The sequence below is a fragment of the Petaurus breviceps genome, unplaced genomic scaffold (assembly GCF_028583685.1).
Source record: "Petaurus breviceps papuanus isolate PSGF00001 unplaced genomic scaffold, PetGlider_PUasm1.0 90696, whole genome shotgun sequence".
Lineage (NCBI taxonomy): Eukaryota > Metazoa > Chordata > Mammalia > Diprotodontia > Petauridae > Petaurus > Petaurus breviceps.
This window is the reverse complement of record NW_027187314.1, coordinates 4,935,069-4,960,939: the sequence shown is the minus strand read 5'-3', so window position 1 is coordinate 4,960,939 and position 25,871 is coordinate 4,935,069. Positions and strand designations below refer to the sequence as shown.

Sequence of the window (25,871 nt, the reverse complement as noted above, 5' to 3'; positions counted from 1 at the left end):
CCTTATTCTCAGCAGTACAAGGAATATACAGATAATTGGCCATGTACTAGTACATAAAAACCTCACAATTAAGTGCAGAAAGGCAGAAATAATACATGCATCATTCTCAGATTATGATGCAATAAAAATCCTATGCAATAAAGGGCCATGGAAAAACAGATTAAAAACTAATTGGAAACTAAACAATTTAATCCTAAAGAATGAATGGGTAAAACAAGAAATCATACAAACAATCAGTAACTTCATTGAATAGAATGACAACAATGAAACTACATACCAAATTTCATGGGATGCAGCAAAGGCAATTCATAGGGGAAGTTTTATAACCCTGAGTGCATTCATGAATAAATTAGAGAAAAGAGAGGTCAATGAAGTGGGCATGCAATTGAAAAGGCTAGGAAAAAATTGAAAATCCCCAATTAAATAATAAATTAGAAATACTGAAAACAAAAGGAGAGATTAATAAAGCTGAAATTATGAAAACTATTGTATTAATAAATAAAACTAAAATTTGGTTTTATGAAAAAAACAACAAAATTGATAAACTCTTAGGCAATATGATAAAAAAAGAAAGAAGAAAACCAAATTATGAGTATCAAAAGTGAAAAGAGTGAAACAACCACCAATGAAGAGGAAATTAAAACAATAATTAGGAATTATTTTGCCAAGTTGTATGCACATAAATTTGACAATCTTAGAAAAATGGATGAATATTTACAAAAATATGAGTTACCCAAATTAACTGAAGAGGAAGTAAATTATTTCAATAACTCCATTTCAGAAAAAGAAATTGAAAAGTTCATCAGTGAAATCCCTAAGATAAAATTCTCCAGGGCCAGATGCATTTACTAGTGAATTCTATCAAACATTTAAAGAACAATTGATTCCAATACTCTACAAACTTTTGGGGAAAAATAGAAAAGGAGTCCTACCAAATTATTTTCATGAAACAAATATGGTACTGATACCTAAATCAGGAAGAAATAAAACAGAGAAAAAAAATTGTATACCAATCTCCCTCATGAATATAGATGCAAAAATTCTAAATAAACTATTAACATATAGAATACAGCAACTTATGACAAGAATAATACACTTTGATCAGGTAGGATTTATTCCAGGAATGCAAGGATGATTTAACACTAGGAAAACGATCAGTATAATTGATCATATTAACAATAAAAGTAGCAAAATCCACATGATTATCTCAATATATCCAGAAAAGGCTTTTGAAAAAATACAACATCCATTTTTATTAAAAACACTAGAAAGCATAGGAATAAATGAGGCCTTTTTTTAAAATAATAGGTAGCATCTATTTAAAGCCATCAGCAAGTATATATAATGAGGAGCAGCTAGAAGCATTTCCAATAACACCAGAGGTGAAACAAGGATGGCCATTATCACCCCTCTTATTCAATCTGTTACTAGAAATGTTAGCAGTAGCAATTAGAAAAGAAAAAGGAATGAAAGGAATCAAATTAGGCAAAGAAGAGACCAAGCTATCACTCTTTGCAGATGATATGATGATATACTTACATAATCCTAGAGAATCAAGTAAAAAACTAATTCAGACAAAAAATAAATTTGGCAAAGTTGCAGGATATAAAATAAACCCACATAAATCCTAAGCATTCTTGCGTATTTCTAATGAAATTCAACAGAAAGGGATAGAAAGAAAAATGTCATTTAAAGTTATTGTAGACATTATAAAATATTTGTACATCTACCTGCCAAAACAAACCCAAGACCTATATGAACACACCTACAAATCACTTTTCATGCAAAAAAAGTCAGATCTAACTAATTGGAAAGACATTAATTTCTTGTGGCTGGGTCCAGCTAATATAATACAAATGACAATTTTACTTAACTTAAATTATATATTTACTACCATACCAATCATTTGAACAAAAAAATTACCTTACAGAGTTAGAAAAAATCGTAACAAAATTCATTTAGAAGAACGAACGATCCAGAATATCAAGGGAAATAATGAAAAGAAATGCTAGGGATGGTGGACTAGCTATACCAGCTTTTAATCTGTACAATAAAGAGGCAATCCTCAAAGCTACTTGCTACCAGCTGGGGAATAGAGTTGTGGATCAATAGAAATGATTGGGCACAAGAAACTCAGCAGTCACTGACTATAGTAATATACTGTTTGATAAACCCCAAGACACCAGTTTTTGGAATAAAAACTCACTATTTGACAAAGACTGCTGGGAAAACTGGAATATAGTATGGCAGAAACTGTGCATAAAAAATTAACTAAAACCATATACCAAAATCAAGTCTAAATTGGTGCATGATCCTAGGTATAAAGACTGATACTGTAAAGAATTTAGGAAAGCAAGTAATAGTTTACCTGTCAGATTTGTTGTGAGGTGAAGTCTTTATGGGCAAACAAGAATTAGAGGACATTACAAAATGCAAAATGGATAACTCTGATTACATTAAATTAAAAAGCTTCTGTACAAAATAAGCCAATGAAACCAGGATTAGGAGAGAAGTGGAAAATTATGAAATAATTTTTTACAACCTATGACTCTGATAAGTGACTCTTTTCTAAAATATACAGAGAATTGAGTCAAATCTTTAAGAATACAATTCATTCCCCAATTGATAAATGGTCAAATGATATGAACAGCCAGTTTTCAGAGGAAGAATTTAAAGATATTTATATGCATATGAAAAAATGCTCTAAATCATTGTTGATTAGAAAAATGCAAATTAAAACAATTCTGAGGTTCCACAGAATTCCTGAGATCACCAGGAAGATTGGCTAAGATGACAAAATAGGAAAATTACAAATGTTGGAGAAGATGTGGACAAATTGGAACACTATCGCATTGCTGGTGGAGTTGTGAGCTGATCCAACCATTCCGGGGAGCAATCTGGAATTATGACCAAAGGGATATAAATAATTTCATACAGTTTGACCTAGCAATAACACTTCCAGGATTGCATGCCAAAGAAATCATAAAAGTGGGGAAAAGAGCCATATGCATAAAAATATTTATAGCAGCTTTTTATGTAGTAGCAAAGAATTGGAAATAATAGGGTGCCTATCAATCGGGGAATGCCTGAAAAAGTTGTGGTACATGCGGGTTATGGAATACTATTGTGCAATAAGAAATGAGGAGCAGATGGACTCCATATTTACCTGGAGATGCTTGTACAAACTGATGCTGAGGGAGAAGAGTAGAGCATGGAGTAATTTGTACACAATTACAGACACAATGTATGCATGACGACCAACTTTGATAAACTTGACTCCTCTCAGCAATCCAGAGTCAGAACTCAACACCAAAAGACTCATGATGTAGAGAGATGTTTACATCCAGAGAAAGAACTGAGTTTGAACCCAGACTGAAGCAGACTGTCTGCTCTTTTTCTTGTTTGGTTTTGTTTCTTATTTCCCATTCTTCTTTCCATCTGGTACCATCCTGCTTCATAACCTGACTAATGCCTAACGTGAAAGTATTTGCAGATACTATACTTGTTTGTATGCTGCCATAGGGGGGAAAGGGGGAAAGCAGAGAGGATTTGAAACTCAAGGAATTGTGGTAATGAATCTTGTAAACTAAAAGTAAACAAATTAATAAAGACCCCCCCCCAAAAAAAGAAGAAAAATAGCTAAATAAAATCAGTGGTCACATTGGTAAAAATAAAATGCACAGACTAAGAAGAAAGAATACAACCATAATGAGTTATAATGGGAATAGAGAAGACTGGGTCCAGAGGAGGATATTGATACAAAAAAACCCTCTTCTACCCCAAAGAGAAATAAGAAATGTTTGCCTGCCCAAAAATAATTTATTTAAAAACTTGGAAAAGATTTGAAAAATCAAAAGAGAGAGATGGAGAAAAAGTCAAAGATAAAATAAAAACAATCCAAGAAAAATAAGATTATGAAAAAGTCAATTAATTGGAAAAGGAGTTCCAGAATCTTAAAAGAAGTAAAAAAACTTGAAAATTAGAATTCAGAAAGGGGAAGCCACCATAGTTATAAGAGACTAAGAAATAATAAAACAAATTATAAAGAATGAAAAATAGAAGGGAATGTACTACTTCATAAAAAAAAAAACAAGATATAAACAAACAAAAATGTCATCTGGAGAATACATCAAGAAGAAAAAACAAGAATTATTGGACTAGCTGAAAGCTATGATAAAAAAGGTATCTTGAAGTAATAAAACAATAAATAAAGAAAATTATCTGAAAGCATTTCAGCAAGAGGGTAAAGTAGAAATAGGAAAAAAATCCAACAATCGCCACCTGAAAAAAATCCTATGAGAAAACCTATAGGGATATTATAGTTAAATTCTGTAACTCCCAGGCCAAAAAAATAATATTATGAAAAATACCAAAAAAATTAAATATGGCAGTGTCAGAAATAGAATCTCACAATATCTAGCAGTTGTGATACTTAAAAACCACAGGTCTTGGAATGCTATACATAGAAGAACAAAAGAACTGAAGTTCTCAACAAAAAAAATTTTTAAAAATAATCACCCTACCATATCCAGAATAGAGTAGGTACTTTGATCTGTTTTTTAAAGGTAAGCAAATTTAAAGTGGTAAACAATCATGCTATAATTACACACACATATGTCATTACATGCACACACGCATACATAATATACATACATAATTGCCAGAGAGAAAAGCATCAACCTCCAGGTTTTGAAAACCGGGGTGCTCCTTAATGTCTACCCAGAGTCTTGTCTGATCAAATCACACAAACAGTCTTACAATGAATGAGCCCCAAAGTAAAACCTCACCTTAGAGTATATATAACCTTCTTTAGAGCCAGACATCACAACCCTTGTGACCCACTGCCTAATTGCAAATTAACAAAAGCTGTTGGCCTTGCTGAAAAACAAGCCTCCCCTAATCAAGCTTCGATTGCTGGGCTCACCATGAGTCCTATTAATGGGGGTGGGGAGTGAGGAGATCTTTAACTCCCATTAACATTACAAAATGTCATACTCAGCAAAGCCAAACAATCGTGAATGAAAAAATAAGAACATTTTATAAACTGTCAGACATTCAGGATTTCATTTTTAAAATACTGAATTTAATAGATTTGACATAAACATCCAAGAGAAATATAAGATTGCTAGCAAAGAATAATTACACTGAACTCAATAAGGGCATTCCGTTTTTGTGCATGTAAAATGTAAACACTAGTTTAATATTGTTTTTTAGTAATTGGGTAGTTTGTAAGAAGGATTGGGGCAGACCTGAATATATTACTTTAAAACTTTAAACTATGTAGGAACAGTTAAAAACCATAGTTATCTTATACAAATAAGGTGCAAGAGGAAGATCTGAGGGGAGTTAGGGCTGGAAACCTACTTTGAGAATGGGATCAAGAGGGAACAATACATATATATCAAGAAGGGAATAAGAGTTGTTTAAATTCAGAAAGAAATAGAACTCTAAGGGGATAGGGAGGGGGAGAGTATAAGGGAGAGAACTCTAGAGGGAAGGGTGAGGAAATAGATAAAAGGGGACTATAGAAGATTGTTTAGATTTATGGCAATGAGAGGATAAAAGAGGCATACTTTGAGTCGAGCAGGCTAAATAATAAAGGTACAAGACTGCAGGCAAAAGTAAAGAAGATGAGTTAGGAGGGATAGGAAATAAGATATACATACAAATATAAAAACAAAAATCACAAGTAGAATTTATTAGGGGATGTACATATTAATATAGGTAGGTAGGTATACCTATATATGTAAGTGTAGCTATATATGTGTGTGTATACATGTTTATTTGGAGCCTTCAGATGGGCAGAGTCAAAGTGCATAGTAAGAGAACAAAAGAAAAATTACAAGGAAGCAAAGACAAGATGGTTTAATTTTCTTTTCTCATTGTGGATTAAGTTTTAGCAATAAAAGAGGTTTTGCACAAATAAAAACCAATGCAACGAATATTAGATGGTGTATCAGCAATGCCATATTCACAATGCCTATAGAGATTACAAATATGCTGATATAATTATCCATTAGAAAATACGTCATGTTTGCCATATGAGGAAATAAACTAGAAAATTTATTAAGATACCAAAAGACTGAGTCCCAAAACCAGAAAGTGAAAGCCATCAGAGTAGTTATGACATTGGCACAGGTAGATAAAGTAGAAAGCACCCACATTTTCAAGCCTTTAAAACAGAACAGGCTACCTCAGGCAAAGGTCCTCCTCTCCCCACGCACAGCAACCACCCAGCGTCCTGGAAGCGCACTCCCAGCAGCTCCGGCCCCTGGCAGTCCTCAGCAGGAGTCCTTAGCAGAAAGTCCTTAGCAGTTCTAACTCAAAAAGGGCTTCGCGCTGCCACTGCCTCTGCTGCTGCCGCCGTCACCACCACCGCCAGCCACCGAAGGGACGCTAGCTTGGCTTCCGCTTCCTCTTGCTCCGCCCCTTCCTGCTACGTCAGCAAGTCCAACGGGGCATGGAAGATCTTTAAATCCCATAACCCTTACAGATGGTAAGCAGAATATTAGGAAATGGCTTCTACAGCCCATGTTTTTGATATATGCTTCATATCTAAAATATATAAAGAACTGAGGTAAATTTATAAGAAAACAAGTCATTTCCCAAGAGGTAAGTGGTCAAAGGATATAAGTAGGTGATTTTCAGATGAACAAACTAAAGATATATATAGTCATATGAAAAATGCTCTAAAAATATTGATTAGAGAAATGAAAATGAAAACAACTCTGAGGTACCCCATCACACCTGTCAGGTTGATCAATATGACAGAAAAGGAAAATGATAAATGTTGAAGAAGATGTGGGGACATTGGAACACTTATGCATTGTTGGTAGAGATGTGAACTGTTAAAACCACTCTAGAGAGCAATTTAGATCTATGCCTAAAGATCTATAAAAAATGTGCATACCCTTTTACCCAGCAATACCAATTCTAGGTCTGTATCCCAAAGAGATTGTAAAAATGGAAAAGGGGCCCACAGGTATATATATGTGTGTGTGTGTGTATATATATATATATATATATATATATATATATGTGTGTGTGTGTGTGTGTGTATATATATATATGTATATATATATATATGTATATATATATATAAACTCTTTTTGTTATGGCCAAGAATTGGAAATTGAAGAGATGCCTATCAATTGGGGAATGACTGAACAAATTGTGATACATGAATGTAATGGAATGCTATTGTTCCATAAGAAACGATGAGGAGGAAGACATAAGAAAAACCCAGAAATACTTACATGAACTGATGCTGTCAGTTGAGAAGAACCGAGAGAACATTGTACCCAGTAACAGCAGCATTGTGTGATGATTAGCTGTGGTGGATGTAGCTCCTCTCAGCAATATAATGATCCAAGACAATTCCAATCCACTTGTAATGGAAAATGCAATCCATACCCACAAAAAGAACTATGGTGTGTGAGTGCAGATTGAAGAATATTATTTTCCTTTTTTTTCTCTCTCATTTTTTTATGGTTTTCTCTTTCATTTAGATTCATCTTTTACAACATGGCTAATGTGGAAATATATTTAACATGATACATATATAACATAATGCTGTTTTGAGGAGGGGGGAGGGAAAGGATGGGATGAAGAAGAAAAATTTGGAAGTCAAAATTTTACAAAAATGAATGTCAAAACCTATCTTTCCATGTAATTGGAAAAAAATATTATTAAGTGCAAAAAATGTCCTAATGGTTGCTCACAGACAAGATTACAGGCCAGAGGAGTAGTAAATAAACTGCTTTCCAAATAATTCCACCTTAAAAGAATGAAATATTTGCAATTTTCTCTCAATACAGCTGGCCCTAAACTCTGAATCTTGAGATAGTGCCCAGTTCACTGTGGAAGCAGAACCTAAGTTTAACTTAGTGATAAAAGTCAAGAAATAGACTAAAAAAATAAGCAAACAGCAGAAAAAGGTCCAGAGTATAGAAAATTATTATGGTGACAAGGAAAGTTAAAACATAAATACAAAAGATGACAGCAATGATCCAAACTGCTTGATACTGCATACAAAATAGCATGGTAGATCTGTGGAATAGGTTAGGTACACAAGATAGCCAATGACTACAGTACATTAGTATTTGATAAACCCAAAGACCTCAGATTCTGGGATGAGAATTAACTATTTGACAAAAATGCTGGTAAAATTGGAAAATAGTATGGCACAAACTGGGCATAGACCAACATCTGACATTGCATATGGAAATAAAGTCCAAATGGGTACATGATTTCTATGTAAAGGCTAAGACTATGAACAATCTGGGAGAGCAAGGAATAATTAACCTGTTTGGAATTATGGAGAATGGAGTAATTTATGACCAAAGAAGAAATAGAAAAGATTATTAAATGCATAATGGATGATTTTGGTCTATTTAAATTGAAAGATTTTGCACAAAGGCAATGAAATCAATATTAAGAAGGAAGAAGAAAGTTGGGAAAGAATTTTAATAACAAGTGTCTCTGAAAAAAAGCATTTCTATAATTTATTCAGAATTGAGTCTAATTTATAGGAATACAAGTAATTCTCCAATTGATAAATTGTAAAAGGACATGAACAGGTAGTTTTTGGATGAAGAAATTAAAACTATCCATAGTCATATGAAAATATGCCCTAACCACTTGCTAGAGAAATGCTACTCAAAACAATTCTGAGGTACCACATCACACTCATTGGATTGGTTAACATGACAAAATAGGAAAAATAAATTATAAATCCTGGAGGAGATGTGGGAAAATTGGAACACTAATTCATTGTTGGTGGAGTTGTGAACTGATTCAACCATTCTGGAGAGCATTTTGAAACTATGCACAAAGGGCTAGAAAAAATGTGCTTATACTTTGACCCAATAAAACCATTTTTAGGGCTATATTCAACAAAGATCACAAAAGTGGGAAAATAGCACATATGTACAAAAATATTTATAGCAGGACTTTTTTTGTGGTAGCCAAATACTGGAAATTGAAGGCAGGCTCATCAATTGGGGAATGACTAAACAAGTTGTGATATATGAATGTCATGGAATGATCTTGTGGTATAAGAAATCATGAGCAGCCAGACATCAGAAAAACCTTGAAAGACATATATGGTTTGACATTGAGTGAAGTGAGCAGCACCAGGAGAACACTGTATACTGTAAAAGATACATGGTGCAATGACTGACTTGGATAGCCTTAACACTTCTCAGCAGTGCAAGGACAAAAACACAAAAACAAACAACAAAAATTCCAAAAGGCTCATTATGGAAAATGTCATCCACATATTCTGAAAAATATGGAGTCAGAATTCAGATTGAAGCATACTATTTGCTCTCTTTTTTAATTTTTTTTTCCTTTTTCATAGTTCCTCCTATTTGTTCTTCTTCTTTTATACAACTTGACTACTATGAAAATAAGTTTAATAAAACATATGTATATCCTATATTGGACTGCTTGCCATCTTGGGGAGGTAGAGGGAAGGGAGGTGGAGAAAATTTAAAACTTCTGAAAGTGAATGTTGAAAACTAAAAATGAATATATTATTTTTTATTTGAAAAATGACAACAAAGTCATACATGTTACATCCAAAGTTTCACAGAAAAATAAATATGTAATTGGTTTCTGATGATGGAAAGATCTATAAATGATTTTAAAATTAAGTAAAAGAAGTATAGAAAAAATTGGGAGGAGAAATGAGAGTAATGCAAGAAAACAAGGGAAAATGAGTCAATACCTTGGTATAGAAAAACAAGAATATACTGAAGTAAATAACATCTTAAAAAAAAACAGAAGACATCAAATGGCAAAAGCAGCTCAAAAATCCAATGAAAGAAGAATGATTTGAAAAGGAAAATTAATGAAATGAAAAAAGAGGCACAAAAGCTCACAAAAATATCTCCTTAAAAAGTAGAATTGGCCAAGTGGAAAAGAAGGTACAAAAACTCACTGAAGAAAATAATTCCTTAGATAATAGAATTGGGAAAACAGAAGCTAATGACTCCATAATATATCAAGGAAGGATAAAACAAAATAAAAAGAAAAAAATAGAAGATAATGTAAAATATTTCATTGAAAACACAAGTGTCTTGGAAAATAAATCTAGGAGATATAATTTATGAATTGTTCACCGACTGAAAATCATGATTAAAAAAATGAACTTAGACAACATTTTTCAATAAATTATCAAGGGCAACTTCCTTGATATCCTTGAACCAAAGGATAAAATGGACTTTGAAGGAATCCGTGAATCACTTGTTGAAACAGATCCCAAAATGAAAACTCCCAATAAATTTATAGCCAAATTCCAGAGCTCACAGCTCAAGGAGAAAAATATTACAACCAGCCAAAATGAACAATTTAAATATTGTACAGTCACATTGAGAATAACATACGAGTTATAAATTTCTAAATTAAAGGATTGGAGGACTTGCAGTATAAGATTGTAGAAGGCAAAACAGCAGGAATTACTACCAGTAATCACCTGTGCAGAAAAACTGCATATAATAATTTAGGAAGGAAAATGGACATTTAAAGAAGTATAGAGCTTTCAAGGATTCCTGATCAAAATCCAGAGCTGAATAGAAAAGTTGACTTTCAAATACAATGCTCAAAAAATCACAGAGAAATCCTAAGTTCTTCAATAATATTAAACTATTTACATTTCTATATTGGAAAATAATACTTGTAGCTCCTAAGAACTTTCTAACTATTTGGGCAGTTTGAAGGACTATACATGATGGAGGAAAGAGATACGTACTGAATATGATGGAATAATTGTCTAAAAAAAATAAAATTTTGTGGTGAGAAAGGGGAATGCCCTGGGAGAAGAAGAAAGTTAGAGGTAGAATGACATAAATTATCTCATATGAAAGAGGAGAGAAAGAGTTTTCACTGTTGAGGTGAAGCTGGGGGAGATGGGAGGGTATGAAATTTACTCTCATTTGAATTAGCTTAAATAGGAATTAACATACATACTCAATTGGGTATAGAAACCTATTTTACCTAATAGGAAAGTAGGAGAGAAGGGGATAAGATAAGGGGCAGGGGTTGATAGAAGGAAAGGCATAGTTTTGTAGGCAAACTCATAAACAAAATACTTTTGAGAATGCACAAGATGAGAGGAAAGAGCAGGGCAAACAGGGAAAATAGGATGGAGGGAAATAGGCAGTTATCATAAATGAAAAAAAAACTACAAGTTTCTCTGATAAATGACTTCATTTCTCAAATATATAGAGAACTGAATAAGATTTATAATAATGCAGGAAATTCTCCAAAGTAGAAATGGTAAAAGGATATGAACAGGCAGTTTTCAGATGAGGAAATTAAAGCTATCTATAGTCATATGGAAAATGCTCTAAACCACTACTGAAATGCAGCTTCAAAGAACTTTTAGGTACCATTTCACATGTATCAGATTGGCTAATATGACAGAAAAGGAAAATTATAAATGTTGGAGAAGATGTGGGAAGATTAGAACACGAATACATTGTTGTTTGAGGTATAAACTCATTTAACCATTCTGGAGAGTAACGGGGAATTATGCTTAAATGGCTATAAAACTGTGCATACCTTTTGTTCCTGCAATGCCACTACTAGGTTTATATCCCAAGAGATCATAAAAAAGGAAAAGGACCCACAAGTACAAAAATATTTATAGCAACTCTTTTGCGGTGGCAAAGAATTGAAAGTTGAGGGGATTTCCATAAATTGGGATATGACTGAAGAAGTTTTGGTACATGATTGTATTGGATTGCTATTGTTACAAAAGAAATGATAAGCAAGCAGATTTCAGAAAAACCTGAAAACAATTGCATGAATTGATGCTGGGTGACATGAGCAGCACCTGGAGAAAATTGTACACAGTAGCAGCAACATTGTGTGATGGCCAACTTTGGTAGACTTAGCTCTTTTCAGCAATGAAACGATCTAATACATTCTAAAACTAACAATGGAAAATACTATCCACAGCCCAAGAAAGAACTACCGAGTTTGAATGCAGATCAAAGCACTTTTTATTTTTTTTTCCTTTTAATCTGATTCTTCTTTCACAAAATAACTAAAGTAGAAATATGTTTAACATGATTGTACAGGTATAGCCTATATCAGATTGCATGCTGTCTTGGGGAGACAAGAGGAAAGTAAGGGGAGAAATTTAGAATTCAAAGTATTATGAAAGTTAATATTTAAAACTAAATACATATTTTAAAAGGTATGTTCAAATTGTAAATGTAATTTAGGAAAAAATATAAAATAAAAAAATGAAAGCTATTTTTGTTCTTTGCAAATTTATATACCTTACTTTTAAAAAAATATATAATAGTAGCAAAATAAATCAACTATATCACAGAATAGAATGAAGTCAATATTTGTGAGTCAATATTTTTGACTTACAAAAATAACATCCAAAAAGGGTCTGATTTCCCCACACACACCCCTTTGGAATACAAAAAAAATGGTGGATCTATATAAACGTCATTTAAGTGCAACTTTATAATATCTTCCTGTTTAATATTCTATTTATCTTTCATGAGATTCTTCTCACTTTCTATAATATTTAATATTTAAAGATAAAAGAGATCTTAGGAATTATCTGGTCCAACTGCTTTGTTTTGAGAATGAACAAAGGCAAGATGGGTGAAGTGTTTTATGTATAGTCACACAGTTAACTTAATTCTGATCCTCTTAGAATCTATCTCTATTCAAAAATTGTGTCTGTAAATAATATATTTATATCTGGAAAGTACACTAGAAGCCATCTTTTCTACCACTTTATTTTACAGTTGAGAGAACAGGGGCTCAAAAAGTTTAAAATACTTGCCTTGGATTAAAAACCTAGTATGCTTCAGAGTCAAAATTTCAACCCCCGTCTTCCTGGCTCTAAGTCCAGAGCTGTTTCCAATAAGTCACAATGTCTATCAAATAACTTTTCGGAATTTCTCTGTATAATACAGTTCAATAGTCAGTTGCCATATTATTTTTCTCGTTTGATGAAATGCAGGAAAATCTACAGAGAAACTGCAAATGGAAAGCAAGATCTGTGGTACCAATCAGTATGTTTTCAACTCTAATATTCAACAAAGTTATTTGAAAGTCTAGGATGTATAAAGATAAACACATATCAAAGAATAAGTTGTTATTGACCACTTTTCTTTTCTCTGTATGTAATAAATATTGGTCCTGTGATATATCTGTTGGAATAATATTTTTCTCAGTTCTAACTTCCTCTCTATGTTAAATAAATTAGTAACCAAACATGCCCAATTATTAATTTATTTTTTGGTATCTTCTGGACAATTGTGCAATTAAGATACATGAAGATGATAAGATATAGATGCTGTGAAATTTTGTAAGCAGAGTCATTTGGGGTATGCTTGCCAATAATAATGCTTACAAAGACTTAATGAATTATGAATTTTTTAAAATAATGTTAGTTTAAACTTTAGAAACTACTCATTAGCAATTTAAAAAATAAAATCTTAATTATATTTCTTAAAATTTTACAATGAGGAGGCAAAATTATTAGCAAGCCTATACCTTATCAAGATGCCCATTTGCCCTCAATTTAGCATCCTATCTGGTCTTTCTTTGAGAATGTTTTGGTCCAACATTCCTTTTCCTTATCCATATGCTACATATACATAACCATGGGTTTTGGCTTAGGCTGTCCTTAAATTAGTACTATAGATGGAAAGCACATGGTTATGAGCTCATCTCTCCATAATGAGATGGGCTTCAGAAATTGCAAAGTGCTTCACTTCCTCAGTATGCAGATTGCGTATAATGCCAGATGCACAAGCGCTTATCCAGTTGCCAAATTCCAAGGAGGGTTCAGTGATTCATTCACAAATTGTCACAAATATAGTTACTCAGGAACTAACAGCTTGTTCTGCACTACCCACATGCATTAAGAATGCACCCTACAGTATATTGCTCCAGCACCTGGCATAAGTATTCAGATCTTGGTGGAGGTCATGTCATTAAGTCAAATTTAGTCAGTATCAGCTCATTTACTCACTGATTTTTGTTTGTTTGTTTTTGTGCATGTGTCTATGGTATGTGGATCTATTCCTTCAGAGTGAAAGACCTTTCTAATGAAAACGTTAAAAAGGTTCTAGGCAAAAATTGCCCTGTCTTTCAAATATGAAATTGCATACTATAGCTTTGAAACAAATTGAGACCCCCAAATGTTAACAAAAATGCCTAAATAAACTAAGAAAAAAGAATTATGTCAATATCATGGTCTGAAAGTTTTAATCACTATCAATGCATGCAAAAAAATGTGAGAACACGTAAGAGGGATGGTCTAACTGAACATATGATTTCTCCAAATTCCTAGCTATCTTATGTTTATGATTTTAAATCCCCATTTTAAGACATGTTTTCTAATATTTTCTAAAAAGACTAATTTTTTTTCTCATTCTTTTTACTATGGGTTTCACCTCTCCAGTCTAATATATTAGCCAAATGAAATAATATTTCTTTTTTGGATATCAGTCTAAAAAATGAAATCCTAAAGGAAAAGATTAATATTGGATTTAATCTAGGAATAAACACATAAAAATTCATATATTTCAGCTCACAGCATAATCGAAGAAAACTTTTGTCTCTTCTAAAGATCCACAATATAGATAGCAGCCTCCTCTTCCTCTGTTGCTACTATATTATTCGCTAATTAACACATGATTGCAAAGCTCTGCACAAATATAAAACTCTAAATGATAGTGTTTATGCTGTCTGTTTAGTGGCAGCTTTTATACAGGATTATATGGTAATCACAAACATCAGAAAGATCCCTTTGAAGAGGAAGACAGTCTATAGAAAATCATTAGCCAATAAACTGAAAAAGAACACCCTCTCCCTGGGTTAAATTTCTCTGCCAAAAGAGCTAAAGTAAGTGCAATATTTTTTTCCTATCTAATTGAAAATTCTTTGTGCCATCTTTCAACAGATTCTATAATCCAGCTCATATTGGGAGTAAAGTAAATCGTACTTGACACACTTTGATATGGAGCTAACCTAGAAAGTTGAAGTCCAGGATTTAATGTTGCTTTTAGTACTATTCATCTCAATTGGTTCTGAAATCTCCTCTATGTGGATACCTCTATCAATTAATCAACACACAACCCATCCATTTCTGAACATTCTATGAAATTATTATTTATCATGATCAATACATATGCTAAGAGCCTTCCATATTTTGCCCTACTATTATGAATGAGTTGTTCAATGTTCATCTTTTACTCCTGCCCTATGACCATTTCATTTTCTTTTTAATCATCATTCTGAAAATGTCCTTTATTCCAAATCTTTTCCAAAGGCACTTATTTCTTACAGGCTGATGTGAGTGGTATGCATTCGCATATTTTGAAAGACTGTTGTTTTTTTATTGACATCTAACCATAACATAATTTTTATATATAAAATGCACCTTTCCTAGGGTTTTTGGAAATATTAAACAAGTTTTACAGATTCCCAAAAATCCAACAGACTGATATTTTGATTTATTCTGGGCCAAACTCAATTTTCACTTGTAAAAAATAAATAAATTTTCTTCATTTACTCAATCTTCTATCCAAATATTTTCATTTAAAAACATATATGAATACCTAAGCTATGAATGGAACTCAAAATTAAGAAAGAAGAGGAGGACGAGGAGGAGGGGTAGGATTTTATTTGTGGAATTTCAAAGTTCCTCTAATGACCTTGGCTTTCTCACAGAAAAAAAAAAGGACACTTTCAGAACACTATTATTGTATTATGTTGTGATTTTGAGTCAGCGAATACTAGTCTCAGAAAAAAATAAAAAAGGAATACTTTTCAGAGGTAAATGAAGAAGCAAATGGTATGTATTTGATTATATGATTATTTGTATAATGTTTTGTGCAAATATATACTCACATGCATTAATGTATTTCTGTTTATTTTCCTTCTAATTGCACTTGGTAATCTTAGAAATAAGTATTCTTTCTTCCTTCCCTTGATTTTTTCTACATTGTTTTTTTTTCCACAATGTTTCAGAGATATATATATATATATATATATATATATATATATATATATATATATCATACTGTCTTGATTTGTCACTTCTCTATCAAAAATTGCTGAAGACTGGTAAATTCTCCCAAGATTTACATCATCTCCAGTCAAGCAAGAAGTTCTTCCCTGTAAATATGTATCAGATTCGGAATGGAATTTCCTCTTAATGCTTTCTCAGTCTGGAATTTGGAATGATTACTATGGCAAATGAAGAAATCATTAGTTTTCCTGTCTTTAGCAAAGGCATAAAGTAGCAGCAGATGTCTGAATAACTGAAATCTTCCAACATCATTATAACATGGTTATGTGTCATGCTTAGTATCTGTTTCCCAAACTTCCCATCTATATCTCCTTCTTGTCCAAGTGGTCTGTAGTTCAATGGCAATGCCTCCTTATTTTTTGTTTTTCCTTTTCACTTGATTTATTTACATCCAAATTTTCTCTACTATGCTTTCAAACTCCTGATACCTGAATTTCCTCATATATGTAGACAGCCTTAATATATAATGGTAAATTACAACCGTGCTTTTACCATTTCTTTTATTTTAAATAGCATATATACACCCAGAGTCATATTCCAGTTTTGCATTTTATGTCATTATTTCTTAATGACACCTATGATAGCCAATTATTCACATTGTATTAGGAATTCTGGCCTCTCTTATTAGTTACATAAACTTGTGACTTTTGTGTATATATTTTGGGTGTCTTTGTTTTAGTTTTCAGCATTTACTTTTATAATATTTTGAACTCCATTTTTTCTCCCTTCCTTCCTTCTCTCCCCCTACACAGGACAGAAAACATTCTTATGTAGGTTATACATGTACAATCATATTAAAAATATTTCCACACTAGTCATGTTTTGAAAGAAGAATCAGGACAAAAGGAAAAAATCATGAGAAACAACAAAAAAGTGAAAATAGTACACTTCAATCTGTATTCAGACTCCATAATTCTTTCTTTGGATGTGGATAGTGTCTCCCAACATGAGTCTTTTAGAATTTTCCAAGATCATTGTAGTGTTTGGAAAAGCTAGGCCTATAAAAGTTGATCATCATATGTTGTTGTTGTTGCTGTGTACAATATTATGTTGGTGCTGCTCACTTCACTCAACATCAGTTCATTTAAGTCTTTCCAGGTCTTTCTGGAATCTGGCTGCTTATCATTTTTTATATCACAATAGTTTTCCACTGCATTCATATACAACTTGTTCATCAATTCCCCACTTAATGGGCATTGTGTGAATTTCAAATTCTTTGCCACCACAAAAGGGATGCTATAAATATTTTTGTACTTGTGGGTTCTGTTCCATTTTTGGTGATCTCTTTGGGATATAGACCTAGCAGTCCTATGGCTGGATCAAAGAGTATGCATGGTTTTATAGCCCTTTAGGCATAATTCCCAGCTGATCTCCAGAATAGTTAAATGAGTTCCTAACTCAAACAACAATGTATTTGCATTCTAATTTTCCCACATCTTCTCCAACAATTGTCATTTCCATTTTTGGTCATATTAGCCCATCTGATCGGTGTGAGATAACACCTAAGAGTTGTTTGAAGTGCATTTCTCTAATCAATAGTAATTTATAGCATTTTAAAAATATAAGATAATTTTAATTTCTTAATCTGAAAACTTCCTGTTCATATCCTTTGGAGATCACATGTTTTCAATACTGCCTTCTTTCATGGAATTTTTGTCCCTTGGACTTCTGGGTGTGCCAAATAATGTTCCACTTAGTTACACTTCTGGTTATTAAACTTTGGAATTATACATGCCAACCTTCTCTATCCATCATAAATTTTAGTTCAAATAATTTTTAACCAGACTTGTAAGGTACATGACAAATATTTTACCATTTTTAGTCATTATTTCTGTACAGGACTCAGTCATCCTCATCTTTTAACCTCTCATCCATAAGGTCAAGTCTTGATACCACCTTGGTAGTAATATGTTCACATTCCAAAATATTTGTTCTCTGTTGCTTCTCTTTCTTTCAGTGAACAAAAATGAGGAAAGCACTTCAGTGCCATTTTCAGTGTTCTTTAAGATTTTGAAGTTTGGGACAAAATCTCTGAACACATGGCTGGAAGGAAGTAGTTGTCATCCATTTTAATATGTGTTAGGATATTCTCCATAATGTTTTAGATACATGGTTTAGGATGATAATGAGTGTATTATTATTGTAAGGTTGAAAAAAAATGCCTAAGTATCCTAGAAGAAGAATTTACCTATCACCCTTCTTCCATTTTTCCTTTCACCTTTCATGAATAATACCTATCTAGACCCTGGGTATCGTTCTCCAGAGTATTGGCTGTTTCTTCCTTCTTAGAAAATTCAATTCTCTCCTTTCAAACATGAACAACATATCTGTTATGTTCTTACTTTGCCACTCTCCATTACTTTCCCTTCCTCTGTGCAATGTTCACATTCACTAGAGTTTGTACAAATGCCATTTTTTCTCTTTTTTAATTTTTTTTTAGTTTACATCATTCATTTCCACAAGATTTGGGTTACAAATTTTCTCCCCAATTTTCCCTACCCACTACCCCAAAACAGTGTTCCCAATGAATGTCCCCTCCCCCAATCTGTTCTCTCTACTATCTTGCACCATTTCCCCTTTGACTTTCCAGTAGGGCATGGTGGATCTCCATGCCCCAGTGCCTCTATACCTCATTGCCCAGTAACATATAAAATAATAATAATAATAATAATAATAATAACTATATTTTTAAATATTTGATTTTAAAACTTTGTATTCCAGATTCATTCCCTTCCTCCCTCTTCACCCACCCTCACTGGGAAGATAAGCAATTCAATATAAGTTGTACATGTATAGCTATTCAAAACATTTCCATAGTGGATATATTGTGAAAGACTGACTATATTTCACTCTATCCTATCTCACCCCCCCCCACTTATTCTATTCTCTACGTTGATCCATTCCCTTTTCAAAAGTGGGTGCTTCCAATTTCTCTCCCCCCCCAGCCTGTCCTCCATTCCATTATCCCCCCCCTTGCCCTTCTCCTCTACTCTCCCGTAGAGTGACATACACTATTTAGTGTGTATATCATTCCCTCCCTAAGTCAAAATCAATGAGAATAAGGTTGACTCATTTCCTTTTGACTTCCTGTTCTTCCCCTCCATTGTAACAATGTTGCCTTACCTCTTCTATATGAGATAATTTACCCCATTCTGTCTCTCCCCATGTCCTCTCATTATATTCCTCTCTCACCTCTTAAATTCACCTTTTAAATATCATCCCTTACTGTTCAATTGGTCCTGTGCCCTCTGTCTATGTGTAACTGTAGACATATATACACACAATAACATTTGTATTCATATGCCCATATATGCTCCTACACAGACATATGTATGCATATATACATACACAGACATATATATTCATTTATACATACACACACATATATATATACATACATACATATATATATATATATATATATGCATTTCTATTCCCTTCAACTATTCTCATACTGAGAAAAGTTTCATAAGTTACATTTATCAATTTCCATGTAGGAATATAAGTAGTTCAAGCCTAATAAGTTACTTATGATTTCTTTTCCCTCTTTACCGTCTCAAACTTCTCTTGCATCTTGTATCTGAATATCAAATTTTCTATTCAACTCTGTTTTTTTTCTTTTTTTTCCTCTGAAGTATTTTTCCTTTATTTTTATATCAAATGCATTATTAATTTCTAATTTGCATCATTCATTTCAGCAAGATTTTGAGTTAAAAATTTTCTACCCGTTTTTCCCCTACCCACAATCCCAAAATAACAATGCCACTGGATACCCCTTCCTCCAATATGTTTTCAACCATATCTTCTCCTATAACCTCTCTTTCTTTCCAGTAGGGCACAGTGGATTTCTATGCCCCAATGCTTGTATATCTTATTTCCCAATTACAAGCAATATGATATCGATAATAGTATATATGAATTATAAACATTTGATTTTAAAATTTTGAAGTCCAGATTCATTCCCTTCCTCCCTTGTCAGCCACCCTTATGTAATGGCAAGCAAAGGCAACTTCCCAAGGTTCAAAATACCATCATAGGTGCTCTCCATTTTATTCAGTGACAAATTAAGAACAGACAGAATCAAACTATAGCATAATTCACAATACTTCATTTACCAAGTGTGATTAAATAATCTCCAAGTACTACCCCACCCCTGGACATTATATTCATTTAATCAGTCACAAAGTCCCTGTTCTAAATACTACTCCACCCCTAGGCTGTACATTCATTTAATCCATCACAAAGCCCCTGTTCTCAAATGGAGATTAGTTTCCAATCATAAGTAAAGTACATTCATTTGTTCAATCACAGAGCACAAAAAGGTCAAAAGTACCCCACCCTTGGATCACAACTGAATCTACCCCAGAGTTACAAAAAGGTTAAGCACAGCATTTAATACCCAAATGGAGGTCTTTTCTTCATCTTGACAGGAGGCCAGTTCTCAGCAATCTTTGTTCTTGGAGAGACAAAGCTTAGCAAGGACACAAGATATATTGCCAGTGTCTTCATTAATTAATTCTCTGTTTGCAGAACAGTCTTAGGACCCCTGAAAACATTAGCAAAATCCTCATCTAAGATTTCTGTAAACATACATCAAGAAAATCCTTCTTTAGGGCTTCTAAACCAACAGCAAAGTTCCAAGACCTCTGCAACAACAGGACTGTCTTTCACCAGTGGACAAATCTGGCAAAACAATATCAAAACAGCCAGACAAAATACCAGAATAACAGCCATGTCTCCTCAGTCCTAGGCAGCTCTGGGTGGCAGCTCCCAAAAGTCCTGAGCAATTCAAAGTGGCCATAAGCAATCTTCTCAATCTCTCTATGCCTCCAAGGTGCTGCTTCTATATTTCCACTATATTTCCATAGTAGATATATTGTAAAAGACTGACTGTATTTCCCTTCCTCCTATCCCACTTCACTCTTGTTCTATTTTCCACTTTGACCCTTTCCCTTTACAAAATGGGTGCTTCTAACTTCCCTCCCCCTCAGTCTGCCCTGCCATCATCACTGCTCTCATTCCCTTCCACCCTACTTTCCTGTAGGGTGAGATACCCTTTGTCATTCCCTCCCTAAGCCAAATTGAATGAGAATATGGTTCATCCATTCCCTTTTGTCTTCTTGTTGTTCCCCTCCATTGTAAATATTTTCCCTTACCTCTTCTATATGAGATAGGTTACCCCATTCTCTCTCTCCTCATCTCCTCTCATTATATTCCTCTCTCACCTTTTAATTTCACCTTTTAAGTATCATCCCTTCCCTTTAAATGGGTCCTTTGCCCTCTATCTATGTATACCTGTACACATATATACACACATACACATATGTATTCATACCCCCATATACCTTCCTATGTAGACATATATATGTGTGTGTGTGTGTGTGTGTGTGTGTGTATACACACTTTTCTATTCCCTTCAATTATTGTCATAGTAAGAAAATTTTCATAAGTTACAATTATCATTTTTCCATATAGGAATGTAAATAGATCAACTTTGATTAATTACTTATGATGTCTTTTCCCTGTTTACCTTCTCATTCTTCTCTTGCTTCTTGTATCTGATTGTCAAATTTTCTATTCAACATTTTTTTTTCATCAGCATTGTTTGAAAATCCTCTATTCTATTGAAAAACTGTAATTCTCCCTGAAATATGATACAGTTTTGCTTTGTAGGTGATTCTTGGTTTTAATCCCAGCTCCTTTGACCTCTGGTAAATCATATCCCAAGCCCTTTGATCCCTCAGTGTAGAACCTGCCAGTTCCTGGGTTATCCTGAATGTGTTTCCACAATATTCAAATTGTTTTTTTCTGGCTGCTTGTAACACTTTCTCCTTGATCTGGGAATTCTGGAACCTAGCTTTAAACTTCCTAGGACTTTTCTTCTGGTGATCTTTTTCAAGAGGTTTTGGGTTAAGTCTTTCACAGTCTATTTTTCCCGCTGGTTCTAAAACATCAGGTCAATTTTCCTTGAGAATTTCTTGAAGGGTGATTTCTAGGTTCTTTTTTGTTTTCATCATGGCTTTCAGGTAGTCCAATAATTTTTAAATTATCTTTCCTGGATCTATTTTCTAGGTCAGTGGTTTTTCCAATGAGAAATTTCATATTGCTGTCTATTTTTTTAAATTTGTTTGCTTCTGCTTAATAGTAACTTGATTTCTCATAAAGTCCCTAGCTTCCATTTGCTCCAATCTAATTCTGAAGGAATGATTCTCTTCAGTGAACTTTTGAGATTCTTTTTTCCATCTGGCAAATTCAGCTTTTTAAGGCATTCTTCTCCTCATTGCCCTTTTGAGCATCTTTTGCCATTTGAGTTAGTCTATATTTTAAAGGGTTATTTTCTTCAGTCAGGTTGTTGACTCTCATTTCATAATTTTCTTGCATTTTTCTCATTTCTTGCTGTTGGCCTGCTGGGCTGTCCTCAGCGGATATGTTAGCTTCTCTGCATCATTTTTTGGGTTTTGTAGCTCCAAAGTTTGTCTAGAGTCATTTTTTACATGAATTAGAGGAGGTGGGAGCCAGAGCTGCTCGGAAGTCCTGTTTCTACTCTGCCATCTTGACTCTGCCTGCAAAATCTCATTTTTTCTTCTTGCACTCAGGCCCCCTGGTTTCCCCATTGAAGTGTCACTTAAATCCTTAGGGAAGACTTTTTCCCCCTAATGACCTGCAGTGTAGAGATGTGTATTTATTTTCCTCTTTCCCTTTTCATCAAAGAAGGTTATTAAATTACATATAGACCATAGATGTGAAACTCAGTACCAGAAGCACATTACATTGCATACCAGATACTGGTCAATTCATTCTTTCCACTAATCAGTTAACTACTTGATATGTCAAGCCTTATTTACAAACTTCTCATGGATATTTTCCCTTTCCAACCTAAGCACCTTTTTTTTTCTTTCTTTTTTTTTTTCTTTTTTTTTTAACCAATTGAGGTTAAGTAACTTGCTTGAGGTTACAGGGCCAGTTATTTCTGGGTGTGGTGCTGAGTGTCTGAGCCCGGGATTCGATCTCCAGGTCATCCCAACACTGGAGCCGGTGCTCTTACTTCCTGTGCTACCTGGCCGCCACAACCTAAGAACCTTTTAACAACTGTTATAGCCGATTGCCACTCCTTAATAACTTTGCTTTACTTGTGGTAAAAAAAAAAAAAAACCGACACTGATGTTTGAAAAACAATTACAAACTACTACTTGGAATCAAAAGCACATTTTTTTGTTGTTGTTTTTTTTTTTACAAGCAAATATTTTAATTAAACATTTGGGGTAGGGGAAGGGAGAAAGAGAGAAAGGAAGTGAGAAACACTTTGGAAATCATACAGTAAAAGGTAGTAAAAGTTGAATTTGCTTTTAAAAGGGAACCTAGGGAAGACTAATAAACATGAGCTTAGGATCACCTTTTCACTGTGTATTCTCTTCTCACTCACCATCTTTGTGGCCCAGTGCATATAGGAAATTACAGCTACCTGGAGCGGCCTGGAGAGCCAGTTAGCAGCCTTGCTCAGGGAGTGTTTTTTTTTTTTTTCAGTCTTGCTCTCATCCCTCATGATCACCAAGGAGTGTGAGTAGGCCATGGCAACCTGCTCTGTGTAAATGCCATCCAGGGTTTTCACTTCTTGGGCAGCAGTGGAAGACTTGGGCTTGTGATCGCCATAGCCCAATTCACTGAAGGTTGGAGATGGGTCCCGGCTTATGGTGCTCTCGTCTGCAGCCACGATTATACTGCTTTTCCCACAAGCTAAGTTCTAATTTTCCATCCACAGGGATCCTGAACAGCTTTGGGATACATGCTGGACTCCCAAGAAGTGTTGGTAGGCACCGCAGAAAAACAGGCAACCAACTTCACTGACCACGAAGAAGCAGGTGTAGCCAGAATAGATTTGTGCAGCCCCACGGCCCAGGAAATCGAAGATCTTCACCAGGCGAGGGACCATCTCATCCTTCTGCTCAACATGGCCCTGCCAGCCATACGCTCCAAACCCCCAAGAGAAAACATGTTTCTGAGAGTCTAGAGCCAGCGTTTGATTGATGCCACAGGCATCATTTCAGACCACCACATAGGGAGCTGGCAAAATCTGTCCATCTTTTGTCTTTTCAAGGAAGATTGCTACTCGGCAGGGGACCAACTCACAGTCATATTCTATCCTCTGAACCTGGGCATTGAATTTCCCGTCAGAATTATGTCCCAGTTAACCATATTCAGGGCACTCAAAGGAGTAGAGGTTTCCTTTGCAGTCCATTATCATGCTGAATCAGCCCCACAAGCCATTTTGGTAATTGGCTGGCCATTGTACATTACCTGGGGATAGCGTCGGTCTGGCTGCCATGGCCAAGCTGCCCCATCTTGTTCTCTCCAAATGCAAACACAGAGCCAGTTTTTGTCAAAGCCAGAGTGTGGCTCCTCCCACACGCAGCTGACAGGATCACTTCCTTGCTGAGAACTTCAATTAGTTTGGAGGCTTCCATTCTCTTGGTATCACCTTGTCCAAGCTGCCCCTTCTCATTTCGAACCCACCTCCACAGCTTCCCTTCTGTGGTGATGAGGAGACTGTGGGCAGCCCAGGGGCCAGAGACCACCATCTGAACCTGAAAGCCTGAAAGGCAGCCTTTCCTGTGATAGCCCCATAGGTTCTGCCCCAGGTTGTGGTAAGAAGCTTGCTGTTTAGGTACTTCCTAAATCCCAGTTGGTCGCCCAAAAATCAAAAGTTGCCCTCTGCACTTAGAGCCTTCTAGTTTTATCCACTCCTTGGTGTGCTCCGGCTCCGCGATGACTACTACAGCCTGTCCCGCCCCAACCTTGCCCGAAGACACAGGGTTGGCACTCCGCCTGGCCCCGGGGCAGAGGCTGCTGCTGTCATCCAGCTCCGCCAGACCATCCTTCCCACCCCCCCACCGCAGATGCCTCTGCCGCTTGAGTTGCCTTGTTGGGCCCATTCCTGTTTACTGCTCGCAGCCTCACTGCCCTGCGCCTTCCCCGAGGCCCGACCCCGACCCCCGCCATACACGCCACCTTCCTTTTGCCTCAGCCCTGCTGCTCCCAGGCAGCCGCTGCCTTAGCCACCACTCTGAGACCAGCGCCGAGTTTCTTCCTGGGCATCCTGCTCAGTCCGCGCTGGGTCTCCCGGCTTCTTTTGTCTGAGCCCATTGTTGACTTTTTTAAACCACAAATATAAAAGCGATAAGTAATGCAATCTTTCCAAACAGAGATATTTTTCTAATAAAAGGGGAAAAAAAAAAAGATTATTTTCAACCATTTTACAATGGGAATTTAGGCAGCCAAAACTTTTTCTTCCCAATTACAAAACACTAAGAGAAAATAATTATATATATATTTTTTCTTTGTATATAAGTTATTTGTAACAGATTTTCCATTTTGAACTGATTGAAAATTGAATTGATAATTCAAGATTACTTAGAAAAAAGAGTCATATGACTGGCATAAATTGTACTACACGTAAAGAATCCTGTAAAAACTTTATTCAGTTTTAAAAAGAATTTTGCATAAAAGTGAACATTTTACCAATGAAAAAAATTAAGAAATGCTTATATTAATGCAAATAAAAAGTTGAACATGCTCATAGTAACTATTTTGATCCAAAGTCTTATAACTTATGACTAGGCTCCAAATTATAAATATCAACACCTACAAGTCATGCTTCTTGAACTTGGGTGAAAAAAAGGCAAGTCATTTAGCTCATTACTAGATGACAGAAGAAGATAACTTAAGTTGGGGGGGCGGAGCCAAGATGGCTGAGTAGAAGCACGACCCTCCCGCAGCTCCCACTTCCACCCTCCCCAAT

The 25,871-nt window shown here is 34.8% G+C and overlaps 1 pseudogene; it reads right to left on the bottom strand.

Annotated features, from left to right (window-relative positions):
• Positions 1-25,168, bottom strand: part of LOC138144334 (protein RCC2 pseudogene) — a 66,766-nt pseudogene extending 41,598 nt beyond the window's left edge.
• Positions 25,169-25,871: the final 703 nt, after the last annotated feature.